Genomic DNA, 23150 nt, shown 5'->3' with positions numbered 1-23150 from the left:
TGTGTTATCAATAGAAGAAAATAAGGATCAGTTCAGAAATACCAAAAATAGAAAAGAGCAAATAGAGAAAAATCAGTTAAAGCAAGCACTGGATCTATGTGAAGATCAATAATGCACAAACTTTTAGCTAGACTGAGTAGGGAAAAAAGACAGAAGACATAATTACCAACATCAAGGAGTAGAGAAGTGATATCTTTACAGATTCTACAGATGTTAGAAGTATAATATGAAAATGTTATTACAACTTTCTGCCAATAAATCTGTCAACTTTGATGGAATGGATAAATTTCTTTAAAGACACAAACTGTCAAAGCTTACTCAAGAAAAAAATAGATAACTTGATTAGCTTATACTTATTAAATAAGTTGATTTTGTAGTTAAAAACCTTCCCATGAAATAAGCTCCAAGTCCTGATGGCCTAGAATAACTGCTAAATTCTACCAATTATTTAAGAAAGAAATAAAACCAATTCTATACAAACTCTGCTAGAAAATTGAAAAGGATGGAAAGCACACCAACATATTTCAAAAAGTCAGCATTACACTGATATGAAAAGGAGACAGACATTATGAGGGGAAAAAAACTACACAAACAACAAAAATCAGATTAAATTTAATAATATGTAGAAAGAATACTATACATTATTATGGGAATATAAGGTTGGTTTAGCATTAAAAATTAATTTAAATTACCATATTAACAAACTAGAAAGGAAAAACTATATGATAAAATCAAGAATTGCATAAAAAACATTTTATAAAGTCCCACATCAATTATTGGTCAAAACTCTCAAAAATCTAGGAATAGAGGAGATATGTTGACTATATAAAGGATATCTACAAAAACACAAAGCCTTATGTAAAAATCTACAAAACAGGCCAAAACAAAGCTGTTTGGAGTGGTGAAAGTTCAACCTCCAGTCCCCAGCCTTCCCTGTATGTGGAGCCTATTGAACTGCCACTAAACTCTGAGGGTCTGGGGGCTATGATTTGAAAATCACCACTATAAGCCATCAGGAATCATGACACCAAGACTTGGTGTCATGATTCCTGATGGCTTATAGTGGACATGGCCAACAATAAGCCATAGGGTGTGATGGTATATAACGCTTTAGTCCAATACTAGAGTATGGCCATATATCATGCATATAGTATGTAGTCTATCAAGTTTGGCTGAATTACAATGAATGGCTATATAAAGTATAAAATCATAGTGCAATAAATCATGCATCTCAGACTGAAATAATTCTCAGCACCAGGGATACATAAAACCATTGAATAAATGATGTGCAGCTTTTCTGAGTTTTAATTTGACTTAAAGATTGGTGCAAAAGTTATTTCACTGTACAAGTAAATATGTTGCAAAATTCAATGTAAATTTACCTCTATTTTTAAGGAGAAAAGATGAAATTTAAAAGAAAATTCAGGCTTGCAGCAGGCAGCCTCAACTCAGGGTGTAGGTGCTCATTTTCCTTCATCATCAGTGGTTCCAGAGTGAAGAAGTTTGAAAAGCACAAAATAGATCTAATTGCATCTTCACACTGCTGATAAGGCAACTCAGGCCCAGATTATTTAGAGGGTGTATGTGAGGTCAGAGTAAGTGGATAATTCTTCTGAAGTTTATCTTAAGGCCTATTCCTTCAGAAGTACCTGGAAAAAATAATGATCTGTTCAAGGAGTAAAAAAATTAGATTTAAGAACTTTCCATAGACCAGCTGACCAAATGAAGAAGAGGAGAATCATGTTTTCCTTCCTGAAAATACTCAGAGCTGATTTGAAACACCCTTGATCCTGCAAAGTGTGTTTTTCCTCTGTACTTAAACTGGAGGTATCCACCCAGGTACAACAGGGCTGCCATGGCAAGGCCTAGATTATAAGACCTACCAGGTCCATTTCAATTCCTAAAGGTGCTTTGGTTTTACAATGACTCAAAACTGACCATCTCTGTCTGTTATGTAACTGAAATTTATAAACACACACATTTTTCTTTTTTTTTAATTTTGTATTTATTAATTTTTAAAAAAATTTAATGGGATGACATTAATCAATCAGGGTACATAGGTTCAGAGAAAACATCTCTAGGTTATTTTGACATTTGATTATATTGCATACCCAAAGTCATATAGTCTTCTGTCACCTTCTATCATTAGAAAATGCAAATCAAAACTATAATGAGATACCACCTCACACCTGTTAGATTAGCTATTATCAACAAGTCAGGTAATAACAAGTGTTGGAGAGGCTGTGGAGAAAAAGGAACCCTCATCCACTGTTGGTGGGAATGTAAAGTAGGTCAACCATTATGGAAGAAAGTATGGTGGTGCCTCAAAAAATTAAAAATAGAACTAACTTATGACCCAGCAATCCCTCTACTGGGTATATACCCCCAAAACTCAAAAACACTGGTACATAAAGACACATGCAGCCCCATGTTCATTGCAGCATTGTTCACAGTGGCCAAGACATGGAAACAACCAAAAAGCCTTTCAATAGATGACTGGATAAAGAAGATATGGTACATATATACTATGGAATACTACTCAGCCATAAGAAATGATGACATTGGATCATTTACAACAACATGGATGGACCTTGATAACATTATACTGAGTGAAATAAGTAAATCAGAAAAAACTAAGAACTATGTGATTCCATACAAAGGTGGGACATAAAAATGAGACTCAGGGACATGGACAAGAGTGTGGTGGTTACCAGGGGTGGGGAGGGGGAGGGAGGAGGTGGGGGGACAGATGGGACAAAAAGAACATTCATTTTTTCTAATGCTTATCTTGTGAAATAAGTAGAATTTGTTATTCACTTGTTTAATTTCAAATGAGACCTTCATTAATAGTTTAGAGAGCTGAACTCTGGAGATGCAACGTAACTCTCTCACTTACCTGCATGTGAATGTAAACAATGACAAAATACACAATACTGCATGGAGGAACAAGCAGAGGAACAGCCTGTGTGCTGGGCAAGACAGGAACTAGAAGGACATGGCTTTTGGACTCTTATACCAAATTCTTAGATTATTTTTTACAAAGAGATTTGTTGGCCATATAGCCGAGTCTTACTACCATGGAAAGGAACCCTTTGTTGACGCAGACTCAGTATTTGTAGGGACAAAAACACTTTCAATTAACAGCATTCCCTGGAGGGCCCCCACCAAGCATCTTGTTTGGTCTTCTGTCATGCAGATGTTCACTTGGTTAGCACTCAAGAAAGGAGCAGACAGATTCATTCAGAGAGACACAGATCCCTCTTCGGAAAATTCACTACAAATTTCTCTTAAGTGCTTGCCTTTTATGATTGCTGTCATGGACATTTTAGTTCAGATTGCAGCCATGCCTCTTTCATTTTGAAAGCTACTGAGGGAATCCATTGCATGCCAGGCTTCCGCAGAGAAAGCATTGGGCAAGGCAGCATAAAAGAGCAGCAGGAAGAGGAGGCATTCTGGCCCCTGATGCCTTCCCTGTTCCTGCACTGTATTCTAGTCCTCCTGGCATTACCCCCTTTACCATGAGTTATCATTAATTCTTTCCAGCCTCTACTCCAAGCAAGTCCTCCCTCCCTGATTATATTCTGGGACTCATTTGCTGGGCCAGTGCCTAGCTTGGTTATACATGTGTAGCTACTTTTGAAACCTAATAGTGTACAGTAGAATGCTGGATGCTGAATTGGCTTTCTATCCTGTGGGCTATTAGACAGAGAAGAAGGTGACTACCTCTCAACTAAAATCTTGTGTTTCTTATTGAAGTTTCAACAGCTCCTTTAGTTTTCCCCTAAAAGCTAAAAGGAAAAACAAACAAAAAAACAAAATAAAAAACAAGCACTGCTAAGCCTATTGACTCTCCCAAAACATACACATTCTCTTCTTCAGAGTAAGTGGACCTCTGCTTTACAGATTCTTAAAAACTTTTTTTCTGAAAATATAGTCATATTATGCATGGTCTCAGCAACAAGTTCCACACTAAATTGTGGGTTGCTAGGGAAATGGGAGTAACCACTAATAATTAAGGGAGAGAATTGGGACACTTGCACAAAAAGAGAGATCACGAGGAGGTTTACCAGTCTGATTAAGGCTGGTGGTGATATTTCAAAACTCTCTAGGCAGAGGAGGAAGCTGAGTGGAAACCCAAGAACACGTGGATTATGGAGGACAGCTCACAGGTTCCCAGGCATCTATGGATTCATACCATACTAATTCTAGAACCCTTTTTCACACATTGCTCTTTGCAAACTGCCAGACTTTGTTCACAGCATTCAGATCTTTTATCACCATCATAGGATAGGACTGGGGCAGGCAGAGCCTAATAGCTATTTTTACATTACTAATCAAAATTTAAAATACATCACATCATTAAGAACAATGTTTTGAAGCTAAAGAAGAAAGAGAACGTTAGTCAAGGTGGTCATTAAGCATTTAACTGGCCTGACTAAAGATTTTCAGTTTATAAGGAGCCATTTTTTCCAGAGGGCAGTGCGGATCTATGATTTTTTAACTTTCCTAAGTACTCTTGGTTTGCTTCCTTTCTTGGTGTTTTCCTTGGACAAACCTAACCATTTGGAGGGCTTTCTGAAAAAATTATACTCACAACCTTCAGACAATAACAATTTAATTTAACTTGCCACATTTCTGGTACAAGTTGTCAAGTTATTATGCTTTGAAAAGTACCATCCCTTCTATCTCTTCAACCTCAAGTAGAAGCCCTTAATGGCAAATGACTTTGTTAGTACCTCTAAACAGACCCTTAGAATAGCATGAAAAGATAGATCAAAACACAGGTTTCCTCCAGAAGTCTGTATATTGATAAATAAGATAACTTTACTTTTTTCTGTTTTGAGTGTTTCATGAGGTAGTAGAAAAAGAAGCTAAAGATAAAAATTTTTGTAGATTATGTATCATGCTTACCTTTGAAATACTGTATTTTCCCACACACTCTCTTGCTAAGGAATAGACTTCACTAAAACATAACTGTAAGAGGAGACATGAAAAGGCTACTATGGAAAATAGAATTGGGGAGGTTGTCTGAGCATTTAGATTGAGTATAGAAATTAAATGTCATAAAAGTTTTGCACAATGCAGGAGAGTAATTTGGAGGTTCAGAAATTTAAAAAAAAAACCCTGGAGAAGGTCTAATGGCACCTTTATATATTTAAAGACCAACACCATATTCTAGAATTCTCTTTGGTTAAATTTCAGTAGTTATTTTTAGGTTTTTTTTTAAAGTCTTCTGAATGGATTAGTTTATTAAAGAAAAAACAATGAGACTTTGAAATACTGTGTTAGTTTCAGAGCTACTTGAGCATAAATAAATGAAACAAAAAAAGAAAACTAAGAAAGACAATCAATAAAACCAGAATTTAGTCTCTTGAAAAGATCTACTAATTTATAAACTTGTAGCTGGATTGACTATGAAAAAGAAAGAGAAGATTAAAATTAACAAAATCAAGGATGAATGAGGAGATATAACTACTGACCCTACAGAAATGAAAATGAATGACTTTATGCCAATATATTAGAAATTTTAGATAAAATAGACAAATTCTTAGAAAGACACAAATTACCAAACTGACTCAAGAATAATAGAAAATATGAACAGACCTGTAATAAGTAACTAAATTGAATTAGCAATTAATAATATTCCCACAGGCCCTGGCCAGTTGGCTCAGTGGTAGAGTGTCAGCCTGGCATGTGGATGGCCCAGGTTCAATTCCAGGTCAGGGCACACAGTAGAAGTGCTCACCCCAACCTCTCTCCCTTCTCTCTTTTTCTTTTCCACTCCAGCAGGCATGGCTAAATGGGTTCAAGCAAGTTGGCCTTGAGCACTGAGGATGGCTCATAGCCTCTACCTCAGGCACTAAAAAAACAAAACAAAACTCAGTTGCTTGAGGAATAGAACAATTGCCCCAGATGGACAGAACATTGGCCCCTTGTGGTTTTGCTGGATGGATCCTGGATGGGATGCATGCAGGAGTCTCTCTCTCCACCTCCCCTCTTCTCACTAAAATAATTTAAAAAAATAATTCTATTCCCACAAAGAAAAGCACTGGTCCTTGTGGTTTAATATGCTATCAAATATATAAAGAATACACTGACCATTCATAAGCTTTCAGAAAATAGAGACTACTTTTCTTTTTTTTTTCAGATGTTTTTTTTTTTTCATTTTTCTGAAGCTGGAAACGGGGAGAGACAGTCAGACAGACTCCCGCATGCGCCGGACCAGGATCCACCCGGCATGCCCACCAGGGGCTACGCTCTGCCCACCAGGGGGCGATGCTCTGCCCATCCTGGGCGTCGCCATGTTGCGACCAGAGCCACTCCAGCGCCTGAGGCAGAGGCCACAGAGCCATCCCCAGCGCCCGGGCCATCTTTGCTCCAATGGAGCCTTGGCTGCGGGAGGGGAAGAGAGAGACAGAGAGGAAAGCGCCGCGGAGGGGTGGAGAAGCAAACAGGCGCTTCTCCTATGTGCCCTGGCTGGGAATCGAACCCGGGTCCTCCGCACGCTAGGCCGACGCTCTACCGCTGAGCCAACCGGCCAGGGCGAGAATACTTTTCAATTCATTCTATGAGGCCAGTATTACCTTGATATCAAAGCTGTAAAAATACATCTAAAGGAAAGAAAATTATAGACAAATGTCCTACATGAATATAGATACAAAACTTACCAACCTAAGTCTAGCACCATATAAAAATTATATACCACAACCAAATGGGATTCATGCCAGAAGTACAAGGTTGGTTTAACATTAGCATAATGTACCACTTTGATAGTATAAAAGACAAAAAACACATGATAATCTCAACAGACCCAGAGAAAGTATTTGAAAAAATCCAACATCTTTTCATGATAAAATCTCTCAACAAATATTATAAGCACCTATCTCCATGCCTGACCAGCTGGTGGCACAGTGGATAGAGCATTGGCTTGGGATGCTGAGGACCCAGGTTAGAAACCCTAAGGTTGCTGGTTAGAGCATGGGCTCATCTGCCTTGAGTGCAGGCTCACCAGCTTGAGTGCAAGGTCACAGGCTTGAGCATGGGATTATAAACATGACTGCATAATCACTGGATTGAAGTCGCTGGCTTGAAGCCCTAGGTCACTGACCTGAGCAAGGGGTCACATTTGAGAAAGCAATCATTTAACAACTAAGGTTCCCCAACTATGAGTTGATGCTTCTCATCTTTCCCCCTTCCTATCTGTCTGTTCCTATCTGTCCCTTTCTCTTAAAAACAAAACAAAAAACCCTACCTATCTTCAACCTGATAAAGGGAATTGCAAAGAATACACAACTAATATCATAATTTACATTCAAAGACAGAATACTTTCTTCCTAAGATTAGGAAAAAGACAGATGTCTGCTGCTCTCACCACTTCTACTCAACACTGTACTGGAGATTCTAGTGAATAAAATTGGGAGGGGTAGATTCAGCATCTATATTGGAAAGGAAGATATATAATTATCATTATTAATAGAAAACATGATCCTATGTATAGAAAATACCAAAAAATCCCTTATCCAGTTAGAAACCTATTAGAAATAATAATTTAGCAATTTCACAAGTATAATATCAATATACAAAATCAATTATATTTCTATACTATCAATATGCAATCTAAAAATAAAATTAAGAAAAGTTTCATTCACAATAGAATCAAAAAGGATAAAGCACTTAGAATTTAACAAAATAAATGAAGACTTTCACTGGAAACAAAACATTGCTGAGAGAAAATGTGAAGAAAATATAAATAAATGAAAAGACATTAAATGTTTATAATTTTGATATTCCATAATGTTAGGATTAGAATTATCTCCAATTGTTCTACAGATTAAAAGTAATCCCAATCAAAATACCATTTGACATTTTAATAGAATTTGACTAGTTGATTGTAAAATTTATATTAAAATGCAACATTGATCAAAACAATAAGACAAAAAATATTGGAACTCATACTACCTTACTATCTAATTCCAAGATTTATTTTAAATACACAGTAATCAAGATATTGTGGTATTGATATGAGACTCTGCACAGTAATCAAGACATTTGCATGCAGATCAGTGGAACAGAATTAGAAGTCTAGAAATATATCCTTATGGTGGGAGGTAGAAGAAGATAAAGGGGGTATAAATGGTGATGGAAGGAACTTGACTTAAGGTGGTGAATATACAGTGCAATGTACAGATGATGTATTATTGAATTGTACACCTGAAACCTATTTAATTTTATTAACCAATGTCAGTCCAATAAATCCAATTAAAAATAAAATAGAAATATGATATGCCTTTATATGTGTGGTCATTTGATTTCTGTAAAGGTGCCATAATAAATCAATGGGGGAAAGAATAGTCTTTTCACCAAATAGTATAGGGACAATTGGATAGCCAGAAGCAAAAATGTGATCTTAGATTCTTACTTCACATCTTATATAGAATTAACTAAAAATGGACCATAGAACTAAATTTAAGGGTTAGAACTAAAAAACTTCTAGGAAAAATAATCAGAAAAAATATTTGTGTATTAGACAAAGTTCTTAGATATGACACCAAAAGCATAATCCAATAAATCTTTTAAAAATAGATAAAATTAAACACATTTCACATTTTCATTTCAAAATTTTTAACTTTTCATTTTTAATGGATTCTTTTTAAATGCAAAACATAAGCCACATATTTGCAAATCACATATTTGATAATGTGTATGTATTCAGCATATATAAAGAACTCTTACCATTCAATAACACAGAGGCAAACAACCCAATTGAGATATCATAAAAAGATTTTGAAAAATATTTTACAAGCAAAGATATATACACTGCTAATAGGTATGTGAAAATATGCTTTGTATCATTATGCATTATGGAAAAGCACAGTAAAACCCACAATGAGATACTACTACATACTTACTAGAATGACTAAAATAAAAAAGATAGACAATTCCAATCATTGGTGAGGATGTAGAGAAACTAGAACATGGCTGGTGGGGATGTAAAATGGTACAAAACTTGGAAAACAATTTGGCAGTTAATTAAAAATGTTAAATATACAACCCAGAAATTCTACTCCTAAGAATCTACTCAAGATAAATGAAAATATATGCCCACACAAATACATGTATGTGCATATATGTAGAAGCATTATGCATAATAGCCAAACACTGAAAACAATCCAAATTGACTGAAAACAGTCCAACAATTGGAGAATAATGCACAAAATGTAATATATCCATATAATGGAATTTTATTCCACAATAAAAAAGAATGAAAAATTGACACATGCTGTAACACTAGTGGATCTCAAAAACATGCTAAATGAAAAAACACAGATGCAAATGATGACATATTGTATGACTGCATTTATATAAAATGTTCAGCAAAGGCAAATATATAAGAGTAGGAAGCAGATCAGTGGCTGCCTAGGCAGAGACCAATTTCAAACAGACATGAATTATTTTGTGGTGATGTAAATGTTCTAAAACTAGATTTGGATTGCAGTGATGGTTGCACAACTCTACAAATTTACCAAAAAAATCACTGCATTATACACTTAAACAGTGAATTTTATGGTATGTAAATAATGTCTCAATAACACTGTTCAAGAAAAAGAGTAGGAGGTACATTGTTCTAGATCCTAGCTACAATAACACTCAATTTTTCTGGTCTTCCTATTTATAGTACTAAATAAGTGTCAGGTGCTCATCAAAAGCTTCATAAAGATGGTTTTCATTTAATTTTCACAAAAGCTCTCTAAAACCAGAATTATTTTCCCATTTTACATATGAGGAAAACTCAGAATCACTCAGCTAGTGATCTGAGGAGCAGGGATTTAACCCATGACTTTTCCGGTAGCAAGGCCCAGGCTCTTAGTCATTGCACCTCGGTGTCTGTGGGCTTCTTAGCAAATTAATTCTGGCTTGTCTAATATGAGAAATAAACTTACCTTCCCACAATACCTTCCTTTAATATCTTTACAGACATGTGAGTTTGTTTTCCTCCTTCCTGCCTGGGTCATTCACTTTCCTGTCAGTTACTGTGCTTGGTGTTTTTCAGTCTTCAGCTGCGTCTTAATCTTCACTTGTATCAGGTAACTACAGAAGAGCTTGACATCTTGCATCAACAAAGCAGGGGACTCCCAGCTATGAGGACAAATTCTTTCTTAGTGTTTGGAAAAGCCAGTTTTCCATAGCTCAAAATTTACAATAACAGTTGGCCTTTTGAGTCCATTGAATATGGCAACTCTGGGGAAATATAAATCGATTACATAGTGCATGTTATAAAAACCCATTTGTCTCTAAATCAGTTCACATGAGACACAGTTTTTTCCATACGTTAACTTTCTAAGTTAAATCCTCCTTTAAAGTCAAAACACTAAGAAGAACCAGGCTTCCTAAATGAATAATGGATTTGTTCATTAGTAACAAAAACAGTATTAAGCTGTAAGGTCCACTGGGCAGATCTAAAATGTGGGAACAATTCATAATTGAGAGCCTAATGTTCCATTTTAAAAAATCTCTTTGAGGTATCATCAGACAAACTTAAAAATTCTTCACCACTGTCCATTTCCAAGTGCAGATGCCAGTTTGACCACACATTTTAAACATGTGTCAGAAGAATTTTATGTAGCTCCTTTTACAAACTTAAAGAGAAATATATTCACTGTTACCAAAGAAAATTGGTCTACTGGGAGGATTTAGAAATGGAAAAAATGTAGGAAATCATCCACATGTAAATACTACAGCAGTTTCTATTTGTACCTATGCCTGCACTGGTTATAAGTTAGACTCTTTTGAATACTAAACACACATGTTACACATAAAACCTTTTGGAAGAAAGGTAAGAAGAAAGAAGCCATGACCAGAGAATGGTGTAATAAGAAATCTAAGCCATTTCACTGAGCAGTTGTTGCTTAAGCCTATCTTTAACTAAGACCACCATGTGGTGAACCATGCCCACTGTGGTGAACCATGCCCGTGAAAAGAGCATATTCATGACCACTTACTGGGACAATAAAGCAATAAATCTAAATGATTATGCTGTAGCCCAATTGTAACCAAAGGGTTACATCTTCTATCTTCAGGTGTTAATTTTTGCTTTAATTATCTTTTATCTTTTAAATTTTGCTTATTTATCAGGCAATTCTTTGATTATCAGATAATTTTCCATTTGTTTCTCTGTTTCTCCATAAAGCACAGTATAATCAATTTTTAGATCCACATACTCATCTAAGTGTATAAACCATTTTTCCTGTTTCAGAGAATGGCAAGTTCAAAATGAACAAGCTCAACTGTTGTTGGAAAGTAAAAATAACTACTGAGACTGTGGACCGGAGCTTAGAGGAGTTGGTCCCTGGCAAAGACCACAGATTGGCTGTGGAAAAGAGCATACAGCTTGCAGGCACAGGGCCATGCCAATGTCCCCAGCGCCACAGCTCTGGGAGTAGGAGGGGTGGGCTGAGGCGGTGACAGCTTTGTCCGTCTGGCATTGTGTGGCCCATCTGAAGGCAGGTATGGTGGACAGAGACCAGAGATGATTATGTTAGTGTCCACATTGCAAGAAAACTCTTGCCTGCTCTAGACAGGGCCCAGAAAGAAGGACTCAAGGATAGTTACAATATTGGCTCTAGGACAACTACGTTCTCTCTTCACCAGCATCCTGGAATCTGAGTATCCAGAAGCCCTGGGCCTGAGTCTCTCCTAGTATAGAAAGCTTGAAGTAATAAGGTGCATCTTCCTCTTCATGACATCTGAAGTGGGTATAAGTGCTAAAACCCACCTTCATAGATGATGCCTCTGGGAGTCAGAGCAAGCAAGGGACCTGCTGCAAAGTGTTTAGTGCATTAATGATGGGGTCAGACTAGAATCCTGTCTTCTGACCCTCATTCTGATATTTCTTCCACTGAACCACACTAACTGTTTGAAATAAACATGGTAAGAGAGGTTTACTAATTCTTTTCAACGTATTGGTAGGAGGGAGACTGGACTCTAGTGAAGATAACAAGAAGGACCCTGTTGTACCAGCAGCATAGAAAACTCAACTCTGGACAGATGGTTTCAGCATTTCCTCTCCTGTTCCTTCCCTGTTCTTTTTCTTGGTTGGTATCCCACTGCATGTGTCCTAGGAGACTAAGGTCAAACTGCCAATTGCCACTCTGGCTAAGGGGCTCTATGGTTTCCATTCGTAGGTAGGGGTATAATTCCACATTTGAAATTTAGTTTGGATTGGATTTTGGGCTACAAGTCTCATATTCGGAAGAAAAAAAGTTCTTCACCACAAAAATTTACTTTTTAAGTTTTCAAGTTTAAGTAGAAAGAGAGGAAAAGTGACTAGTCCAAATTATTATAAATTATTATTTTGGTGGTGATCATAAGCATCCTTTTTTAATGAGCACTGTTCTAAAGATCATAGATCAACTACTGGAATGTCATCAAGAACTGCTACTCTGGAAGCTGTTGAAAATGTGATATGAACAGCAGAGAGGCTCACTTCTCACAGTATCTGTGTTGTAAGTCCTTTTCCAAAGCATCTTCTCAAGACCAACTTGTCCTTCATCCATCTTCGTAGTGAGACTTTGTGTACAAAAGGCTGTAAGGAACATAGTGGTAACTAGCTAAAGGGATTTTTACATATTAATTATTGTGTGTATAACATTTTAATGTTTGAAATGTTTTTCTTATCAATGCAACATTTCAACCTCTTACATGGCTTTTATTATTCCTGTTGTATATGTGGGAACTGAGGCTCAGAAAAGCAAAGCACTTAGCTCAGCTCCTCACACAGCACTAGAATTCATTCAGAAATAGGAGCTTTATTCATGACCCACCAAGGCTTCCCACAAATCATTCTTTAGAAAACAAGCAGGCTCTCACTCATTATGTGAATATGCAGTGCCATGCGGAACTAAGGCTTTTAATTTGCTCATGCTGGATTTGGTGCCACTTGAAAGGTGAAATGCAGGTAATTTCCCTTAGTGTACAACACCTGGTACAGACTCTGTGAATGCCAATTTATCATTCACTAAAACCCAAAGTAGTGAAAATATTGAATATGATTTAAATCAGGGGTAGTCAACCTTTTTATACCTACTGCCCACTTTTGTATCTCTGTTAGTAGTAAAATTTTCTAATCGCCCACGTGTTCCAGAGTAATGGTGATTTATAAAGTAGGGAAGTAACTTTACTTTATAAAATTTATAAAGCAGAGTTACAGCAAGTTAAAGCATATACTAATAATTACTTACCAAGTACTTTATGTTGGACTTTCACTAAGTTTGGCAGAATAAATCTTTATAAAACAACTTTCTATAGTTAAATCTATCTTTTTATTTAGACTTTGGCTGCTCCACTACCGCCCACCATGAAAGCTGGAATGGCCACTAGTGGGCAGTAGGGACCAGGTTGACTACCACTGATTTAAATGCTTATTTCTCTAGCCTTTCAGCAGGCTCCAGTCTGCTGTTAAGAATGAGAAATAAATAAAAATTTAGGAATCACAGTTGTCTGTCTTCGGCTTCTCTGAGGCCTGCTATTGCACTAACAGATGGGAGCTACCCTGACCCTACCCTTTTTCCCTGAAGTAGAAGCAGCCAGTCTCCCTTTCCTGCCTTGCCCTAGCACTGCATCCACAGTGTTCTCGTAACGTGTTCCAGGTCCTATGACGACTTTTTGTTTATAGTCTAATTCCCTGCTATATTGTGACCCCTTTTGAGGCCAGGACTGTTTATCATCTAAACAGCACAGCACCTGGCACGGACTACAGGCTTAATAAACATTCCCTGAATGAGTATGACACAGGAAGATCTGCCATGTAAATGAACTCAAAGAGACTCACGGAACACTTGCGCTAAAGCCTCCCCATGTGGCAGGGATCTGTCGGATTGGAGAGGTGTGCTGACTAAATCCATTGCCTATCCTATTTCTGTCCAGAAGAAAATGTCCTGGAGTCAGAAAAATAATATTCTTGTTTACTTAAATGTTCTTGGTTTATAGATTTGGTGTTACCTTTTTATAAACCAGAGGGCAGGCACACATCCCTGTTCCAATAGCGGGATGTGCTGGACCCAACCATTCACACTCTCTCAACCCTTCCCCTGCTAACCAATTATGTATTTCAGATTGACAAACCTGGAGTAAAAGTGTAATCCATGGTCAGCATGAGAGAAAAGGTTAGAATAAAGGGGGCTCTAGCTAAATGAGGCTCAAAAAAGACCACTTATTCCACATCAGCACTGGAAGGAAAGGCTCACACACCATGATGACCAAAGACGAGCTGGTCTTTAGTCTCCAACTTGGTTCTCCAGTGTTCTGAGCAAGACTGGGATACAAGTATCTTACTGACAAAACTTAACACTTGGAGCTATTAAGTTCTGCTTTTCTGACTCTTCACTAGCATTTCTATACCATTTGCTGCCTCCAAAACACCTTTACACACATTTTATTAATTATTCTTATGAAAGAAATACAACATAACTTTTAATTGTTTGTGGTATAGTTTTGAGTCTGATTGACCTGGGCTAGAATCCTGGCTTCCATAGACTTGCTATACAACCTTGGGCAAAGGCTAACCTCTCTGAGCTCCAGTTATTATCTGTTATGAAGTGATAATAATAGTGCCTATCCCAAGGGTTGTTAAGAGTAAATAAGATAATGTACATAAAGTATTTGGCCCAGTGCCTGGCCTATAATAAGTGTTTAGTAAAAGACAGTTGTAAATGATGTAAATGTTATTCTTATCCCTTAGAAGACGTCTCTCCAATGCTCCAATCCTAGAGAGCTGTTCTGACAGGTACATGGACGAAGACCTTCTGAATGAAATGCTTACTCTGCACCAGGTATCAAGGCTGTTGGCTCGAAATCCTGACAGTCTATTTAGTCAGACTTCCCACTGAGTTGAGTCAGCCTCCTGTCTGTGTCAGAACCGAGCCTGTAGTTTCTCCTCATCACATGACTTTTCTTTAACCTTCTCCTCTATCTCATACTGCCTGGCCCTGGCCCCAGGCAAGACATGACACAGGTCATTGGAGCAAGATGTTTTATGAAGTTCACCAGGAAGACAGCTTTTCTTAGAGAGACTTTTTCTGGAAAAGAAATTCCTTCTTTCAAGTAAAATAATACTGACCTGAATCACTGGTCTATGCCAGCAACATCAGGGCATCGTTAAAAGAAAAGTCTTGACTAAGCAATGTTTATAATTTCAGAGTTGTTTGGAGTTTATAGTATAATTTATGCCATGTGTTCTTTCATTAACAGTTTTTAAGATGGATCTTTTTTCCCCCCTTTCTTTTATTTAACTGAGCTCAAAACACCCTCTCATGACATGGCATCTCCCATAATAAGGAAGACACACTCTTTCATTGAACTGGGAGGTTTCCTTTGGAAACCATTATTTGTTGGTTAGCATTTCTCTTCAACCATCTAACTGGCTGGAGACAATAACAACAACCTAAAGAGCTAAGCATAAATTTCAGGGTTTCCTTGCTCAGAATTTGTATTGTGAGCAGTCTGTCATAGACAGGCTGGTTTTCTGATAGGAGACTGCCTTGATCTGTGTTTAAGAACTGGGAACACCTCTGGAGCTGAGCAGAGTTTCAGAAGTATCTTTCAAGAATGCCTTCTGGAACAACAAAGCAGCATTGCTTTATCTGTGTTGGGGGGAGGGGTAGAAAGGAGGCCACACCTGTGAAGAGTTGACTTCTGACTCCTACTAAAGAGTTGCCAGAAGTACAGTTGAGCACACCACAAACACAGACCCTTTAAAAAGCTCAGTTCCTTCTCAAGAGGTATGACTATTAATATGGACTATGTAGCATGAGTAAGTCACTAGGAGCAGTGAGCTAATTGAACATCTAATGTGGCTTTAAAAAATCTACCAATAATATTCTATAAACAGAATAAAACAACACACACACACACACACACAAACACACACACACACACACACACACACACACACACACACACACTATAACCTAACCTCTGCCTTGGTTTCATGGGAGATAAATGAGACTTTAAATGCTACTTTTTCAATCTCAGTGAAAACAGAATTACGTCTACAGGGTAAAATTATAATGGTAGGAAGCTATTTGTCCCTGATTTATTGCCATGTTAATGCTTCATACACAGAATGTAGCATGATCTTAGTAACTACCACTAGCCCAAACACTTCATGTGCTGACTCTCAGGCCTTCCCAGTTAACAGAGGATCTGCAGGCATAAGTAATGGCTTTGGGAATACTATGACAAATACTGGAGAAAGGGAGTATATGAAAAATGCAAGATCTACATCACATATCCATCTCCTGAGTCATGCTCAGTAACTGTTTTACACCCACAGCCAGCTGGTTACTAAATTCTGTCTGTGTCCTAGGCAAATCTTTATATTTGACTCCTCTTGCCTTTCTTGGAGTCACTATCATGGTCTCTCAGTAGGAGTGTTGTAACACTGTCTTCACTGAGCTCTGTGATTCCCCTTTTGCTCTCTTCTATTCTATTCTCTATATTGCCCCATAATGACCCTCCTAAAACACAAATCAGCTCTTGCTTGACACTCTCCAATGTCCTGTCATTGACCACAGGATAACTCGTTCCAAGAGTCTCTGACGGTCTGGAAAGTTATCTGTCTGGGTTCTGTTATTGACTGGCACTTGCCCTTAATCTCTCTGAGCCTTAGCCTCCTCATCCATAAATGAGGATACGAATAGTACTGACCTCACAAGGTTGTCATGGGTTCAATGAGATAGGGTAAATCAAAAGTTTTTTATAGTGTGAGACACAGAATTAGCACTAAATGAATGCTGCTATCACTGCACACAGCCCTCAGCACTCAGCCTTCACATGAAATAACTTGCAGTTCCTGGAATAGGCTATGATGTTTAGACTCTAACTCCATGCCTGTTGCTTTTATTAATTTATTTATTGACTAATTATTCATTCATCATCTTATTGAATACCTATACCAACAATTTGTTGAATGACAAATACACGTCAGTGAACAAGATAGGATAGGTACAACTCATCCTTAAGTTTGCATTCCAGGAGTGAAGATCCAGGCAATAACATACATTTACAAATAATTTAATATTTTATTTAATTTAATATTTAATGCTAAATAAACGTGAAATATCAAATATAGTTTTGTGCTTAAAGATGGTAAGGGTAATGGGATCGGGTGGCAGGCTGAACTACTGTTTTTTGGACAGCAGAGCAAGGCTCTCTGAGACAGTAACAGAAAGGAGCCTGAAGGCACTGAAGTCACTAGAGTCGAAGAATCGATGTTTTGTCAAAGTGAATGCCAAATATACATATAAATTCTGGAGTTGTATTTTTTACAAATAGAGTTTGCTAATTCATTTGAGATTCTTTGGTGGTCCTTATATGAAATACTCAAAACATTTCCATCAAATGAATTTTGAAAGTCTATCAATATACTTCTAGAAATTGACTATATTTGGTGTTTTTATTTTTATTAGCATAGATTCTTTACTCCAGTGTTACAGTTTGTCAGTGTATGAAAAATATTCACCTCTTTTAATTATAGGTATGAGTAGGGGTAAAATAATTATTTATATAACTTTAAATTTTAATTATTTAATGCTACATTTACTGAACCCTCACTATTAGGCACTTCTCTAGGAACTTCATGCCAATGATTATCTAAAATCACAAAACAATCCTAGAAGATAGGAATACTCAGCCCTATCTAGAAGTTGCAGAAGGCAGACAGAACAATCATTAGAGAGGAATTTTAAGACTCCATGTGTGAGGAGTGTTTAATTCTGAGGAGAATGAAGCCAAGAGAGGTGAGTGGCTTATATTGCTAATAGACTTGATTATAGAATTCAGGAAAGTGTGCAGATTTTACCTCCGTTCTTGAGAATTCAGTGAGTAAAACTAATTCTAGTATGAAATGGAAAATGTTAGCTTGGCACCATAGTATAGAGCCTGCTTCTATAGCTGCCCATAATATAATGGCTGCACTGTTGAATTCCTCCATGTAGATTTGGTCTTTGCAGCTTGTCTGCCTCTGGGTACTATGGTAAATACAAACTCCAGACACACTTTTTTGAAAGTTCTTTGAAGTTAATGAAAGAAGCTGAAATCAGAAGCCAAATGCTCATTAGAATAGTGCTGTTCTTAGAAAGCACTTTGATATAATTTATTTTTATGCAGAAAGTCAGCCCCTCTTTGGTGCTGCCCTTGCATGTGAGACACCACAGCAGGCTTGCACTTCCCAGGGCCACGACAACAGCTACAGGAAAATGCCCCTTGCCAGCATGAAATGGCTACAATGTGTGGCTTTTCTTCGGATAACAGGCCCTCGGCTGCTGCTATTCTCCTTTCGTGGCACAACATGCAACAGCAGAAAGTGAGCACGAACCTAGGGAATGAGACGTGGCTCAGTAGGATTGCATTTCAGATACTAAATAGAAGATTGAATGTTCTAGATGCTCTGCTATCAAGACTCTAATTCCAATATTTATCACCCTTGCCAGGTCTCAATTTCCAACTTCTAAATGAAAGGGCATGGAGTACCACCCTGTGTTTGTATATGGGTGTTTGTGTGCCACTGTACATGCTGTCAAAGTTCTATTTATACTTTATAATCACATACACTGCTCAGTACCATTTATATTTAGAGATTGTTTGCTTTTAAAAAAAGGAGAGCTAATAATTTTGTTTGACTAAATCATGCAGTTCAGAGAAATTTCCAAGAGAGTCAGTAGTCCAGTATACTTTTAATTTAGTCTAATGTTACTTACCTTAATTCACATTTGTTCTTTCATTGTGGTTTAGTTTAAAATAAAATAAAACTTTTGTTTTAGATGATACCTTTCGTGTAAGGTCTGAATGATTCCATAAATGAAAAAAACAAGCCACTTAGTAATAGCCTATCAGACATTTAAATCAAAAGATTACGAAAAAAGAGAGAGAGAGAGAGAAAGAGGAAGAAGGAGTCACATTCTATTTAAGGGGTTCCAAAGTTCAGATTAGGAGAGAGCCCTATTTTATCTTACGTGTATAAATGTTGAGTCATCTCAAGCAAAAATTTTCTGCTGTTTTAAGATTAGTTTATCTATAATTAAGTAATGTAATGCTGCTTGGTAGAATACTTCTTAGAGAATGATTTTTATGAATTACAGTTCTGACAGAATAAAGATTTTTTTTTTTTTTACAGGGACACAAAGAGAGTCAGAGAGAGGGATAGATAGGGACAGACAGACAGGAACGGAGGGAGATGAGAAGTGGCAATCATCAGTTTTTTGTTGCGACACCTTAGTTGTTCATTGATTGCTTTCTCATATGTGCCTTGATCGCAGACCTTCAGCAGACCAGTAACCCCTTGCAACCCCTTGCTGGAGCCAGCGACCTTGGGTCCAAGCTGGTGAGCTTTTTGCTCAAGCCAGATGAGCCCATGCTCAAGCTGGTGACCTCAGGGTCTCAAACCTGGGTCCTTTGCATCCCATTCCAATGCTCTATCCACTACGCCACTGCCTGGTCAGGCCAGAACAAAGAAATTTTATTTACAGTATACTATTCCAAAAATGCCCATTTTAACAAAATAGGTACAGATAGCCTTTTATAGTATGACCTAGGCACCCACTGGATAGAAGAAAAGTAATAGATAAGTTAGAAATAGATTTACAAGGAAGCCAAAGAAAGAACAGCTGATACTCTGCTTCTTCAAATGACTTACATAAAATAATTCTGGTTTCTAGTTGTCAGGCAGATAAGTTATTTTATGCTCACTCTTATTATTAAAGAAGGCCGCTGTTCTCATGTGGTGATGTTCTCACGTGATACAGCTAATTGCCTTTCATGCTTGGGAAGGGGCTTGGTTATGCTAATGTGTGTTGTAGGAGGGCTTTCATGCCAAAAAGTTTTAAAAGGAGGAGCTAGAAGCCCATTTTGGGGAGACCACATTGTTCCGGGAAAGATAGAGGCCATGTGGAGAAGAGGAAGCAGCCAAAATGAAGGCGAACAGAGGTGGGAGCCTTTAATTCTAGGAAAAAACCGGAAAGAATGGGTTTTGGTGCCTGTGTGTTTGTTTTTACTCGTTGGCCAATAAGAGTCTAGAATAAAGGAAAATGGCCCACAAGTTTTTGGCTCCGCAGTTTCTTTACGATGGGTCTGAATTAAATGTGAATCTACATGGGCCAGGCGGCTGTGATGGTGGCCACAGAAACTGGCCTTACACTAGTATATCTGAGGTCTGAGGTAAATGTCAAATGTACAGGACTAAGGAGTCAGTGAAACTGAATCCAGCTCAACGGAAAGAGGAGAGAGAACAACACTGAAACCTACTTAGGGAATTGACAGGCTTAAGGAAATAAAAAGCTCCGTAAGTCAGATCATCTGACCACCAGTGGCAACAGAGTCATAGGCTCTGAAAGAGATGGTCTTGGTCATACTTGTTTCCTTTTTAAATCACTAGTTTACTTCATATAAACAGGAGATTGCTTTCAATGAACCTACAGTGTACAGTGTGTCCATAAAGTCATGGTGCACTTTTGACTGGTCACAGGAAAGCAACAAAAGACGATAGAAATGTGAAATCTGCACCAAATAAAAGGAAAACTCTCCCAGTTTCATACCTATTCAGTGCAGTTCAATGTGGGCTCATGCACATATTTTTTAGGGCTCCTTAGGTAGCTATCCCGTATAGCCTCTACAGACTCGTCACTGACTGATGGCCTACCAGAATGGGGTTTCTCCACCAAACTGCCAGTTTCCTTCAACTGCTTATCCCACCCAATAATGTTATTCCTATGTGGTGGTGCTTCATTATAAATGCACCAATATTCACGTTGCACTTTGGTCATGGATTCGAATTTAGTGAGCCACAGAACACACTGAACTTTCCTCTGTACCATCCACATCTCGACTGGCATGGCCGTGGGCTGCTCTCCTGTATACACGGTGTTACGTCATCATCTGCGCATGCGCACATGCTGCCACATCATCCTACAGAAACTGGGAGGGTTTTCCTTTTATTTGGTGCAGATTTCACATTTCTATCGTCTTTTGTTGCTCTGCTGTGACCAGTCAAAAGTGCATGCACCATGACTTTACGGACACACTGTAGTTCTGTGATACATTCCCTGGTCTAGATGACTTCTGAAGACCCTCTGTCTCTTGAAACAGATTTTCTACCATTGTTCAATCAAATTTTCCTGGGAGTGAAAAGAAAACTGTGAAGGCCTGTTGTTCTGGGCACTGTTTGATACATTATCTCCTCTAATCCTCCCAGAAAATTTGTGAAGTATCATTATCTCCATTTCATAGATGAGGAACCTCCCGACACAGAGACATCAACTAACCTGACTGTAGGAGACAGGCTATAACCTGACAAAGTCCTTATAGCCTAGGGCTTAGTTTAAGACTAAGCTCCTTCTCACAGCCTTCTAAGATTAAGATCTTCCTATACCCTCTAAGGATAAGATCTTCCCCATGCCCTTGACTGTTGCATGGTGAGGGGTGGTGCACTCTTATGAGGCTTCCCTTTCATGCCTCAGATGTGTGACTTTGTATAAAAGACTTCCTTATTTGCATATGGCTCTGCACTATATAATAAAGCAGACTGGGGGCTTTGCTTTTGCTCTTGCAAGCTAAGGGCATTGCAGAGACCTTCTGATCCCATCTTTTTTCTCTCTGAGTTTATTTCTTCATTCTGCACTGTTCTCACTCAGGACCTGGACAGTTACTAGCCACGCTGGTCCAGGGCAAGTGGTGCCCAAACAGGGATCTGAGGAAGAGAAACCAAACAAAAGGTAGATGACAGAACTTCCCAAGTGTGCATAATGAGTAGAGAAAGTTCTCGGGGAAAGTATAATTGGAAGTAATAAATTATGGGACAATTAAGGTAAAAAGTAAGAGACCTTTTTCTTTTTGTAGAAATGTTTTTATTTGAGGGGAAGCTGTTGCCTAAAGGGTGCCAGAGGGAGCTAGAAAAGGAGGAATGTGGATGAGAGAGGAAGAAGGGGGGTGAACTAGATGCCTCCAAGCCTGGGGATAACTCATGGGATGGGGTCATGTGGCTGTGGCCTCCTTAACCTTGATGTCCCACCACCCTCTGCTTCTTCTTACCCTTATTGGATTGCTCCCAGGATCTCTAGCTCAGACCTTTGGAGATCCCCATTCTAATAAGCTTTAGATCAGGCTCAAGATACAGGGGATTACAATAGAATATGTGTTGATGTAGGGCCTTCATACATGCAAGGTCTGGCTATTGCCGCAGTGCTTCGGGGGAGGACTCCAGGACAGTGCTTTGATAAACGGCAGAACAAATGAAAGAAGGAAGATCAAGGAAGTACTTTTGCCAGTAGATCTTGTTTCCAATGTGGGAGTTTAGGGCATGTTGCTAAAAATTGCCCTTAGTCCCCTTGGATATCACTCTCAGCCTCCTCCTCAAGGGCAGCCAGCTGTTAGAGCTCCTAGCCTCTGCCCGTGCTGCAGGAGAGGGAAACATTGGGCGAATGAATAAATCTAAGTATACTGCTGAAGGGCAGGTGATTCAGGGAAATGGATAATGGGGCCTTCTCCGGCCCCCTCAAACAGTAGGGGCATTGTTGGTGTTTCCTCAGCAAATTCTGATTCCAGCAGGCCAGACATTGTCCAATTATCCCAAGCAATGGCAGTGCGGCTGCTCCTAGCTCTCTCTGGCTGCTTAGTCTGCCACTCAGCTAAAATTGAGTTAGAAGAGAAGTCTCGTCATGATCAATCTGAACTGCCAGTTACAGGAACTATGGAATTTGAGAATGGTTAGGATACTCACCTATTAAAGTTACAGCTTTTCTGTTATTCTCTGATTTTTTTAAATGTTTTAGCAACAATCCTCTGAACTTTTATTTTGTTTCTTTTCTATTCTTTGCCTGGAAATTTAGACAGGGGAACCCTGGTGGATCTGACTACAAAATTTCCTGTGCAGCTGCCGAGAGGACATTTATTGGGGAGATTTTGTTAGTTCCAGCCTCCTGTGCTCCTGTCAGAAAATGCCCTGACTGAGATCAGGCAGGCATCTTTCTGGTCTGGTCATGCTCTGAAATTCCAGGTTTTCTTTGTGGTTTGTCTGATTCTAGTTTCTGTTTAGTTTTTGTCTGATGTTGTCTAAAATGTGATTTTTAAGGCCTGAACTAAATTCTTGCATGTAAAAAATT

The sequence above is a fragment of the Saccopteryx bilineata genome, chromosome 3 (genome assembly GCF_036850765.1).
Source record: "Saccopteryx bilineata isolate mSacBil1 chromosome 3, mSacBil1_pri_phased_curated, whole genome shotgun sequence".
Classification (NCBI taxonomy): domain Eukaryota; kingdom Metazoa; phylum Chordata; class Mammalia; order Chiroptera; family Emballonuridae; genus Saccopteryx; species Saccopteryx bilineata.
Note: the sequence above shows the minus strand (reverse complement) of the source record.